The sequence below is a fragment of the Petaurus breviceps genome, unplaced genomic scaffold (genome assembly GCF_028583685.1).
Source record: "Petaurus breviceps papuanus isolate PSGF00001 unplaced genomic scaffold, PetGlider_PUasm1.0 80799, whole genome shotgun sequence".
NCBI lineage: Eukaryota > Metazoa > Chordata > Mammalia > Diprotodontia > Petauridae > Petaurus > Petaurus breviceps.
Genome location: NW_027186542.1, coordinates 1 through 8,687, shown reverse-complemented (window position 1 = coordinate 8,687; position 8,687 = coordinate 1). Strand labels below are relative to the sequence as shown.

Genomic DNA, 8,687 nt, shown 5'->3' with positions numbered 1-8,687 from the left:
TGGGTCCCTCCCTATTGGGATGAAAAGCAGCCCCAAACCTGTACCTGTATCTCTGGGAGACAAGCTCCAGCTCTTTGTGCCCTACAGCACTAAGCTAGAAACTTACCATGAAATTTAGACTGAACTGGATTTTCCTTCTGAGTATTTTCCAAGGTAGTTTTATGGAGAGGGAGTTTACAATATGAAATGGTGATTTAATGTGACTATTGACTTTAATGCAATGTCTCTGTCTTGTAGGTATCCAGTGTGATGTGCAACTGGTGGAGTCTGGGGGAGATGTGAGGCCACCTGGGGGTTCTCTGCGTCTCTCCTGCAAAGCTTCTGGGTTTACTTTCAGCAGCTACTACATGAGTTGGGTCCGCCAGGCTCCAGGGAAGGGACTGGAATGGGTTGCAAGAATTACTAATGATGGAAGTAATACATACTACGCAGATGCCGTGAAAAAATCGATTCACCATCTCCAGAGATAATGGCAACAGCATGTTATATTTACAGATAAATTCCCTTAACACTGGGGACACTGCCATGTATTACTGTGCAAGACACACAGTGAGGAAACGGAATGTGAGAGCAGACAGAAACTTCCCCTGCCAAGAGGTGAGGTGCCTGTGAGACCTGAAGGGGTTGAGCTCATGGTGCACATTATACAAGATGCCTCGATCCAGTAACAGATGTGGAGTGAATCTATTTCTATTTATGACCTGTGTTGTTTTTCCTTCTGTCCCAGGAGAGAGCAGTTTTTCCAGTAGTTAGTTATCATTCTCATTGCCTCACTCTCACTCTCCCTTCCCCCTAATATTCAAAGAGTAGTTATGTCTTGTCAATTCTACTTTCATCACATATCTAGTGTACTCTCCCTTCTTTCCTCAGGTATCACAACTACCTTGAGGTAGGTTCTTACCAGCACAATCTGGACTATTTTGCTAGCCTGCTGGTTGTTCTTCCAGCCTCAGTACTCTCCTCACTCCAGTCCATACTAAACTTAGTTATCTAAATTATCTTCCTAAATCATAGGTCTGTCCATTTCCCCCAAATTCCAGAGACTCTGTCTTACTCCCAGGACAAAATAAGAATCCCATTTGGCTTTTATAGCAAGATGCCTTCTCATCTTATTCTACCTTCCTTCCTTCCACATACTTGACAATTCAGTTAACCTGACCTCCTTGCTGTTTCTTTCACCAGAGATTTCATTTCCCTACTTTATGTTTTTTCACTGGTTGGAATTCTTCTCCTCCTCATTCCTGCCTCTGACTCTTTTGGTGTGTTTCAAATTTCACCTAAAATCTAGCCCTCTTTTACTTTCTTTATCCCCTCTAATTCCAATGTCTTTGTGCTGCATATATCCTGTACATACATACATACATACATACACACTCACACATATTATATATATAGTGCAAATTTATTTTCATGCTCTCTCCCTGAATGTGACTGACTTCCTTAAAAACAGAGACTTTTCTTTTACATCCTCAGTCCTTGGCACCATTTCTGCTACATAATAAGTGTTTAATAATGCTTGTTATTGATTTGACCTTCTGGTCCTTCCTGAATAAGGCTCTTCAGTATTGTTGAGATGTGTTCTATCCATGATTTCTATATTATGTACATTAATAGTAATTTCTCTCATATTTTAACACATTAAGAACAAAAATAGCCATATGAGGTATAACAAATTATTAAATATTGTAGTGAATTAAATTTATCAAAAAGCTAAACTAAGGCACATTGCTCAGCTCCCAGCATACTGCAACAGACCCTTCCTATAGGCCTACTGGGCTGCCTTCAATGGGAGATTTGTTTCTCTCTGTCACTTTGTGTGTTCTATAGCTTTAAAGTTTGTTTAGAGACATATTTTATTGGTATGTGAGGTGGTTATGAGGGGTGGGGGGGGGCTCACAGAGTTTTCCTTCTTCTCTGCTGCCATCTTTGCTCTGCCCCTTCAAACCAGACAATTTCAAGGATTGAAGGTGTTGTAAATACATTAGACCCAACTTCCTTATGACAGACCATATCTTCCAAGGTTAGCACAGTTCCTTGAGGCAAGAAGAGAACAGTGGTTAGCAAGAGAAATGGATTTCTAAACTTAACCCATTACAGGTCAGTGGACATCTGAACTAAATTTGGAGAGAGACTAAGTAGTCAGTTACAGGCAAAATCAATTAATTTAAATAGGATCAATAAGAACATGATACCGTATTCACTTTAATTTTCTTGGTATCATGTGCATACAAGAATCTCTCAAACATTATGTGTGACAATAAAACATCTTGGGCAATTAGAATCTAGCTCATCTAACCTTAATGAAAAAACCCAGGTCTGTGTTGGGTGTCATGTTAACCAAACTCTACTTCTGATCACTAATTCAGTATTCAAAATGGGTGTTCATGGATGCAGATTGTACTGGCAAATGTTGATAAGTTTTTTGAGAGAGAGGAGCTATCAGCAGTACCAGACTTAAGATGTTCTGACTGTTTCAGTTCTGGAGTCTTTGTTATATCGACCTCCCACTGAAACACGCAACCAGCAGTTACATATGGCCTCGGAACAAGGCAGCTTTGATGATGGGCACCAGGGTTTGAGGAACACTTTCTTTAGCAGTTGGGCAGCAACAGATATCAGAAAGCACTGGCATTTATTTATACCATAAGCAGCATTTCTATATACTTCTACCATCCAGCATTAAAGGATTTGGGGCAAATGCAAAATTCATGCATTTCCTGAGATGAATCAAACCATGGAATTTACTTACAATCCCCAAATGAAAAGTTTTAGGAATGACATTCATGACCCCACCATGACCCACAATTCCTCCATGTGGTGGAATATATTCACCAGCAACATTTTGCCTTTCTCCAGCAGTTTGGTGTTGGTAAAGACATCTTCACGGAGAAAGTCCCAGATGTAATCTCACATAAGTCCATTGGGGACCTCAGCCCTCCATCGCAAACATTTGTTTCCTTGGATCAAAACAAGGAAAGGTGGGAACAAGGCCAAGATGACTATGTGGGAGCAAATTCCTTTGAGGAATATCAAGGAGAAACTGGACCCTTACTTCCAATGGAAATACCACAATTTTCTCTGTGCAAACACTGGCTACACAGGATTAGTTCCAGATAATTTAGCATCTAGAAGAATGTTGCATATAGTACTAAAGTTGAAAACTGGACAAACATCAAGAAGTAAAAAGCTCATTTCCTGATCAATTAATTGTCGAGTGAATCCTCATGTGATTATTAAGAGAAAAATTAAGAAATTTTCTATTTCATGTGAATTACAAATAAATTTGGTGAGAGGGAATTAAGTCATTAAATTATGGGCCTCAGCTCGTGAAACCTGAAGAGTTGGGCTCCAATCATTTCTCTTTCATCTTCATAAGAATAGATGGAAAGGGCACTAACATCTGCCTTGCAGATTTCCTATATTAGATACTTATTTGGGGATTGATTAGAGACTGAACTAGTGGTTCCAATACTTCTTTAATGGAATAGCAATGTAACACTGTCAAACTTAGACACAGATTTAATAATTGCTACCACAAATGGTGGTACCCTTTTCGATTCTCCTAAAAAAACCTGATTAAGAAAAAAAAAGTTTTCTGTGTGCAGTAAGGTAGCACACAGTAAAGTATTTCTCTGTCTTTTGGGGATCAGAGTGAGTTTTCTGAATGCTTATTTCTGGTAACACTATGTACAAAAATAAACATTTAGCAGTGAAAATATAATGTTAGAAAATGCATGTGTTCTTAAAATTCTCCGGGTACCAATTCATTGTTGGTGGAAATGTGACCAAAATTCAGCCATTTTGGAGAGAAATCTGGAATTATTCCCAATGAATTATTGAACGGCCTATAACATTTGGCCCAGTAATACCACTGCTAGGTCTATTTCCAAAGATGAGTAGGGAAAAAAGAAAATAACCTACAGATTCTAAAATATTTATAGTAACTTTGTGGTTGCAAAAAACTCATAATTGCAGAAATGTCAGTCAACTGAGGAATGACTGAGACAGTCGTGATGTACGATTATGATGGAATTCTATTATACTATAAGAAATATTGAGCACAATGCTCTAAGAAAAACATAGAAAGAATTTCATGAACTGATCAGTGTAACAGAGTAGACATACAATATACAGTAGCAAATGATTATAGTAAGCTTGTATTTGATAACTGTGAATATTTAAGCTTTTGGGATAAGAATTCCTTATTTGGTCAAAATCATTAAGGAAACTGAAGAGCAGTCTGACACCCACTGGGCATAGACCAATGCCTTATACCATTTACCAGTATTGGATGGTTGTTGTCCTTTGTTTGTGAAGAGGACCTAAATTACATCACTAAGTTATAGTGTGTCCAGCTGTGGCTGATTACACCAATATGAGCTCAGAACTCTACCACATGTTGGGCAAAAGTAGTCCACGTGAATATTTGGGGAAGATTCTCTAAATTTGTGTATCTTGCATTTTCTTTGAGCTTCTTCAATTCTGCTTTGTCTTTAGAGCACAGCACCTTCTCTGATGAGGGCATGTCATGCAGGGCAGTCATGTGTCAGTCACATAATCAATTCCAAAGTTCTTAAAAGAGACCTTGAGGATGTTCCAGCATCACTTTTTCTGACCACCATGTGAATACTGCCCTGTGTTAGTTCTCCACAAAATAGCCTTCTTGGGAAGGTTACATTTGGTACTTGAACAATGTGGCCAGACCATCAAAGCTGTTTTCTATGTAGTTGAGTTTGTATGGTTGGCAGTTTAGCTTAAAAAAGAACCTGAAGGGGTGGTTAGTGGCACAGTGAACAGAGCACTGGCCCTGAAGTCAGGAGGACATGAGTTCAAATCCAGCCTCAGACACTTAACACTTACTAGCTGTGTGACCTTGGGCAAGTCATTTTACCTGAAATGCCCTACCTTCCCCCTCCAAAAGGCAAAAAAAAATAAACCCAAAAAACAAAACCCAGAAAACAAAACAAAACATGGAACAACTGAAATACTGAAGAATTAAATGAACAGCACCAAAAGAACATTGTACACAGTGACAGTAATATTGTTCTAAGAACAACTTTGAATGACTAAGTCATCTTGAGTATTGTAAGTACACAAATCACCTACAAAAGACTTATGAAGATGATATCCAGATTCATAGAAAGAAATGATAAAGAGTAGCGTGTATAGTATCTATATGCACATATACAAGCACATATATACACATATAGACACACATACAAACATATTTGTGTCATTTATATTATTATTATTATTATTTATTTATTTTTAGTTTACAGCATTCAGTTTCACATTCCCTTGAGTTCCAAATTTTCTCCTCCTCCTTCCTTCTTTCCTCCCTCCCCCATGGAGGCATGCAACATATTTGTGTTCAATGGTAGCCATCTCTACTGTGAGGTGGAGAGGGAAGGAGAAAAAATAAAAAGTGCATAGCAGAGAACAAAAATAAATTTAGAAAGAACTATGGAAGAGCAGGGTAGCTTTGAAAATGTGTTTATTACATAGTTGTTTTTTTTAAGTAAATTGTGAAATAGAAATTCAGTGTTTTATATCGAGTTCTCTTTTTTGTTGTGCTGTGTATGTAAAGTTCTTTTTTCCTTTTTCTTGTTTAAGTTTAAAATGAATAAAAATTTTAAAAAAATTGCAATATACTCAAAAAATAGAAAAGGTTGAGGCCCAGGGGGCAGGATTTTGGATATTCTCTAATTATGGAAGAAATGGGAATGGAACTGAATCAAATACACATTTACCCATCTTGAGAATTTTTATTTTTTCATCAGAAATTGCTGTAAGGGTAGAATGGTTGAAGAATAATGTCAAGGGATTTTGAGATTCAGAAAAGGAGGAAAGATGGATCTTACAGGGGATGTCCATTGTATGTATTTCTCACCCTGGAAAATCCTTTGAGAGATTTCTCACACTGTGTTAGAGAGTAATAATAATAACATTTATCTCCAATGGTTGTTAGAATAAAATGTGATACTATTTGTAAAGCTCTTTGCAAACCTTAAAAAGTAATATAAAAGATCATCATTGTTATTGTTATCATCATGATGATAAATGATGGAGAACATATATAGCCTCTAACCTTCTATGATGTCAGCTGAGTGTGTTGATCTTATTAAAGAAAATTATGCAAGCATTAGATTTTCTCAGGTAACAATTAAAAAAAAGTGAGCTCAGCAATCATGATGACTTAGAAGACAAACATATCCATGTCTAGAACAACTCTGACCAATTCCTGAGATAAATTTCTTTCCTCCTTTATTAAAGGGATTCCAAACTTCTTCAGAGAAACCGGTTTAAGGAAATCGAGGTCATAAAGACCTGAAAGCATAGTCTGAAGAGAACTGACAGAAACCTTCTATCTTTGTGACAATTGAACTATATTCTTTTTATTTTTATAGTGTTTGTTTTTCCGAGTTACATGTTAAAACAAATTTTGAAGTTTTGGAAAAAAATTTGAGTTCTAAATTTTATCCCTCCCATCTTCTACTCCTATTCTCCCTCATACCTGAGATGGTAAGCAATCCAATATAGATTAAACATGTGCAATCAAGTAAAACATTTCCACATTAGTGATTTTGTACAAGAAATCTTGAACCAAAAAACAATGAGGGAAATTGCTCTATAATTTTCTTTCTCTGTTTTGGCTCTTCCTGAATTAGGCATCAGAACCATATTTGTGTCATAAAAAGAATTTGGTAGGATTCCTTCTTCTCCAATTTTCCCAAAGAGTTTATAAAGTATTGGAATCAATTGTTCTTTAAATGTTTGATAGAATTTGCTTGAAAAACCATCTGGCCCTGGAGATGGCTTGTTCAATTTCTTTTTTTCTGAGATGGAGTTACTTAAGTATTTTACTTCCTCTTCAGTTAATCTGGGCAATTGATAGTTTTGTAAATATTCATCCATTTCACTAATATTATCAAATGTATGGGTATGCAATTAGGCAAAATAATTCGTAATTATTGTTTTAATTTCCTCCTCACTGTAGGTTAATTCACCCTTTTCATTTTTGATACTTGTAATTTGGTTTCTTCTTTTTTTTTTATCAAATTGACTAAGGGTCTATCAATTTTATTGTTTTTTTTTTTTCATAAAAGCAGCTCCTAGTCTAATTTATTAGTTCAATAGTTTTTAAATTTCAATTTTTAATATCTCTTTTGGTTTTCAGTACTTCTAATTTAGTATTTAATTGAGGATTTACAATTTCTATTTTTCTAGCCTTTTCAGTTGCATACTCAATTTTTTGATCTCCATTTTTCTATTTTATTCATGTATGCATTAAGAGATATAAAACTTCCCCGAAGAACTGCTTTGCCACATCCCACAAGTTTTGCTACTTTACCCCATTGTTGTTATTCTCTTGGATGAAATTACTGATTGTTTCTAAGATTTCTTGTTCGACCCACTCATTCTTAAGAATTAAATTACTTAGTTTCCAATTAGTTTTTAGTCTCTTTCCATGACCCTTTATTTCATATAATTTTTTATTCTATCATGATCTGAAAAGGATGTATTTAGTATTTCTGCCTTCTCTTACCCATCTTCAACAGATCCCCTGTCCTGTGGAGAGATGTCTGGGAATTGCCCCTGTGGTGAGTCAACCAGCCCCTCTAGGCTTGCTCTCATTTAGCCCTGGTCCTGCTCTGGTCGAGTCTCAGTTCTGTGCTGGTGCAGCCTCCATGCTCCACACTTCCCCTGACCAGTTCCACCGCATCTTCTTACACTGAAAATCTGCCACACTCCATCTCCCAATGGATTCTGCCACTCTAAAATCCATTCAGATTCACCTTTTACAGGTTACTGAAGAATTCATGGAGGAATTCCTGCTTTTACTCACTATCTTCGCTCCATCCCCTTTATAAAGGGTGATTTCATGAGAAAATTAGGACATGGAACACATTACTTATCAGATTAATGGATAGTTAATTATTTTATGAATAAATAAGGGATACTGAGCAAAGTTAGGTGTAAAATGGATCATTTCAATATCATTAAAATGTTTTTGTACAAATAAAACTAATATACCCAAGATCAGAAGGGAAACAGAAAACTGGGGAAAATATCTTATAGACAATTTATAAGATAAAGGTCTCATATTTAAATTATACAAAGAAGTATTTCAAATAATTTAGGATATGAGTCCTTTCTTAATTAATGAAGGTTATATATCTATATCTATATTTAGAGAAAAAATTGGAGAAGAATTATTTCACATATGTATGCTGATTTGTGTCTAATGGTAGCCATCTCTTAGGTGATGAGGGAAGAAATAAAAGGACAATTTTGAAAAAAAGAATATGAACAGGTGATTTTCTGAGGAAATCAAAACAATTTATAGTCACATGAAAAATGTTCTAATTATTATGGATTAAAGAAATGCTAATTAAAACTGCACAGTGTCATCATTTTACACCTACCAGACTGGCTAAAATGATAGAAGGGGAAAGTGTCAAATGTGGGAGTGGATATAGAAAAATTGGGACACTCATTCTTGGTGGAATTGTGAATTTTTCCAAACATTCTGGATTTATGCCCAAAGAGCAATCAAACTACCTATACCCTTTGACCCAACAATGCCACTACTTGGTTCATTTATGAAGATGATTAGGGAAAAGTAAAAGAATCTATATTTTCTGAAATATTTATAGTAACTTTGTGGTGGCAAAGAGCTGAAATTT

The 8,687-nt window shown here is 36.0% G+C and overlaps 1 pseudogene; it reads left to right on the top strand.

Annotated features, from left to right (window-relative positions):
* Positions 1-237: 237 nt before the first annotated feature.
* LOC138176064 (glycogenin-1 pseudogene) lies at positions 238-3,199 on the top strand (annotated as a pseudogene).
* Positions 3,200-8,687: the final 5,488 nt, after the last annotated feature.